A 3771-nucleotide genomic window follows, 5' to 3' on the forward strand; every position below is an offset into this window, starting at 1 on the left:
CTCAAATCCACCAGTGGCTCCAGGGTAGTGAGTTGATGGGTCAGCCATGGAATAAGTGTGGCAGTTGCTCAAGAAGTCAGAGATAGGTTTATCTATGACCTGCAAATTCCACTGTTAGGTGTATACCCAAGATAATGGAAAATACATGGACATATAAAAACATGTGTACACAAATGTTCATTTATCCTAATAGCCAAAACGTCCGAACAACCCAGAAAGCCATCAAGTATAAATGGATAAACAAAAGGATTACCGCTGTCTAATGGAATTCAATCCCAAGAAGAAATGAAGTTCTGAGACATGTTACTCATCAACTCACTGCTCTGGAGTCAGAAGCCACTCCCAGCTGACCCTCCAGCGGGTTGACCAAGGCTGGAGAGCACACAAGCAGGGTCCCCAACTTTCTCCCTCAGAGCCACTGGTGGATTTGAACCTCCAGAGGGCACTAGCTTCAGATAAGCAGCACCACTTCCTACCCACTAAGCCATCAGAACTCATACACACACATATACATACACACACACATATACACATACACACACAAGGAAACACCGCACAATTTAAAATCAGGACATGTATTCAACAGGACTGTATCCGTTCTCCATACTTATTCAATCTGTATGCTGAGCAAAGCACTCTAGAAGCTGGCCTCTGTGAAGAACAATGTGTCATCAGGGTTGGAAGAAGACTCATCAACAACTTGAATTATGCAGATGACACAATCTTGCCTGCAGAATGTGAAGAGGACTTGAAACACTTGCTGCATAATAAGATCAAAGACTAGGGTAGAGATAACATCTCAACATCAACAAAACAAAAATCATTACCCCGGACCAATAGGCAACATCATGATAATGGAGAAAACATTTCATTTGTCAAGGATTCCATTTTACTTGGATTCACAATCACCATCCTTGGTACTATTAATCAAGAAATCAAGACATGTTCCAAAGGGAAAATCTGCTGTCAAGGACCTTTCCAGAGTGCTAGAAAGCAAGGATTTCCCTCAGTCTCCATTGTGCATGATTCCTCTCCTCTGTGACTCCTTGGTCCTGCCCTATATCCATCAACTGTGGATTTATCAACCTCCAAAACCGTGCCATGGACCTGGGACTTGCCAACTTGTACAAGTGTGGGTTTGGATAACCCTCTTTATACACATACATATATATTCACAGATATAGTTACTGATTTTACTTACTTGGTTTTCCCTCTCTCTCTAGAACCCCTCCTAACACCTCTCCACCATGGGTGACCTTACTGGAATTTGAAATACTGGGGACATAGCTTCCAGGATCACAGCATCAGCAATCACAATGGACACATCTATTAGAAGCATAAAAATCCAAAAATACTGACACCATGAAGTGCTGGAGAGGATGTGGAGCAACAGGACTTTTTGTTTATTGCTTTTGGGAATACAAAATGGTACAGCCCCTCTGGAAGACCGTTCGGCAGTTTCTTACAAAGGTAAACATAATAAACCTGCTATACGATCCAGCAGTTACACTCCCAGTATTTACCTAAATGGGGTGAAAACGTATGTCCACACCAAAACCTGCACATAAATATTTATAGCGGATTTATTAATAATGACTCAAAACTGGAAGCAAATAAAATGTCCTTCAATAGGTGCATGGATAAACAAATTGTGGTACATGAGTAAGCGGAATATTATTCAGTAATAAAAATAAATGAACTGCCAAGCCACAAAAAGACGTGGAAGAACCTGAAGGCACATTATTCACGTGAAATGAGCCACCCTGAAGAGACTACATGGTTCCAGTGGCAGGGTATTCTGGAAAGGTCTTTTTTGTGGGGTTCTGCCAGTTGTTCTGTCTATTCCAAGTATGTATTCGGGAACTGTAGCAGCACTTGGGGGTAAGTTTAGTGGACCCCTGGGAGATGGACCTGAGGTGGTGTTGGCAGGTGCTGACTAAGATGCACAGTGACCCTGTGGACGGCAGCTCGGAGCCCTGTTAGCAACCTCAATTCCATACACCCCTGCTCAGATGGGCAAGGTTCAGTGGTCCCCCAGAACTGGTGTCAGGACATAACCAGTATTCTATTAGTTCCTGTTCCCCAAGGAACTGTCACACTTCTTGAAGGCCAAAGACCCTTTTGAGGAAGGGTGGGAGAAAGATTAACATCACGTTTTTTGGGGACAGTAGTGAAGTCTTCCCTCAAAGTGACCTAGGCTCCTTCACTGACGGGGCTGTGGGCCTGTAAACCGGCTCAAGCCCTGGGATTTGACCGAGTGGCTGTGACTGTTCCGATTCATGTCAGACTGTGGTCTGGCTGATCTAGAACGCCACTCTGAGGGCACAGATCTAGTAAACATTTAGTAGACCTCTCTGTTTCACTTCTAGGCCACCAACACTGCAAATGAGACCGACAATTTTGATTCCTGCTTTGCCTCCATTAACATAACCACACCTACCTTGTCTTGATTTAATGCAGCCACATGGGCCCCCTTCCCGTGAGGTCCAGCCAGCCACACTGTAATTAGATGTTTTACGTAAGGGTAGTTTCACTGTCCAGTCTGGTGGCAGTTACAGGCGACTTCAAGGCTTCCCTCACACATGTATCCCTTCAACCCCACGGCTGTTGACGCGCAGACTCATGCCAACCCTTTATTCAGATTCACAGTCTGTGACTATTTACCAGAAAAGACTGCCCAATCTCCCACGGGGGCGCTGGTGGATTCAAACCACCAACCTGTCCTGTTAGTACTATAGCACGTAATACCCCAAGACACCAAAGTTCCTGTGAAACTCTTGGGCTCTCTACTCTAACATGCCATTTCCCTCATCTAACTCCACTCCATGCCACTCTAACATGCCATTTCCCTCAGTTTTGCACTTTTCCTGACACAGTAAACCAAGACCGCGCGGCTATTCCAATGGATTTAGAATAGGCCCGTCCTAATCCATGCTTCAGTGAACCAAGTAAGCCTTTAGACCCTTTCTTAACCTTTCGAGCTGACACATTAAATGGCAAATCTGTGGTTAGTGGGGCCACACGCACAATAAACTCAGACTGACCCAATTTTACGTTCCTTCTGTCATTATCCCACACCCTCAATGCCATCCAAACACATATTGTTTCTCCACATCAAGGAATTCTCTTGGAGTACAGCATGCTTCTTCCCAAGTCACAACCGGCACTTCCCTTTTCGGCACTTTACAACAGCATAATGCTAGTTATAGGTTTAGAAGAAAAAGTGGGTGGTAGGTGTGTTCCCTGGATACATTAATCAATGTTTTGCAAGGCACCTGCCTCGAGCAACGCCTCTGAGCACGCCCACGTGCTGCCACAGGTGAAACCTGGGATGAAGATTCATTGACTACAGCTGGGCTAGCCTCTCTAGAAGCAGGGGGGGCCCTGCTTCTACTGGCAGCACTGGTTCAGTGGAACCCAGGTGCTGTGACTCCGTGTTTCCTGATTATCTGCTTGTTCTCCAGACCAAATTTCAGGATTCCATTTCTTTCCAGTCAATGTACTCCCTCTAACTTCACACACCTCACAACACGAGAGGCTGGCATTTCAGTGGGTTTTGGAATTTGGTCACTCTTACAAGAAGTATTGTGTGTGTGTGTGTGTGTGTGTGTGTGTGTGTGTGTGTGTGTGTTCGTTCTGGCAATATCAACTCTGTGACTACCACAAAATGTAAGATTTCTTTCAAGGCACAATTAGAAACTTGGAGGTTTTTTCTGTGTTGCTTGAGCCCCAAACTCATCTCTTAAACCACTTTGTCCAGTACAAGAGTGA

This window comes from Elephantulus edwardii, unplaced genomic scaffold, assembly GCF_000299155.1.
Source record: "Elephantulus edwardii isolate Elephantulus edwardi_28Jun2011 unplaced genomic scaffold, EleEdw1.0 scaffold00080, whole genome shotgun sequence".
Taxonomy (NCBI): Eukaryota; Metazoa; Chordata; class Mammalia; order Macroscelidea; family Macroscelididae; genus Elephantulus; species Elephantulus edwardii.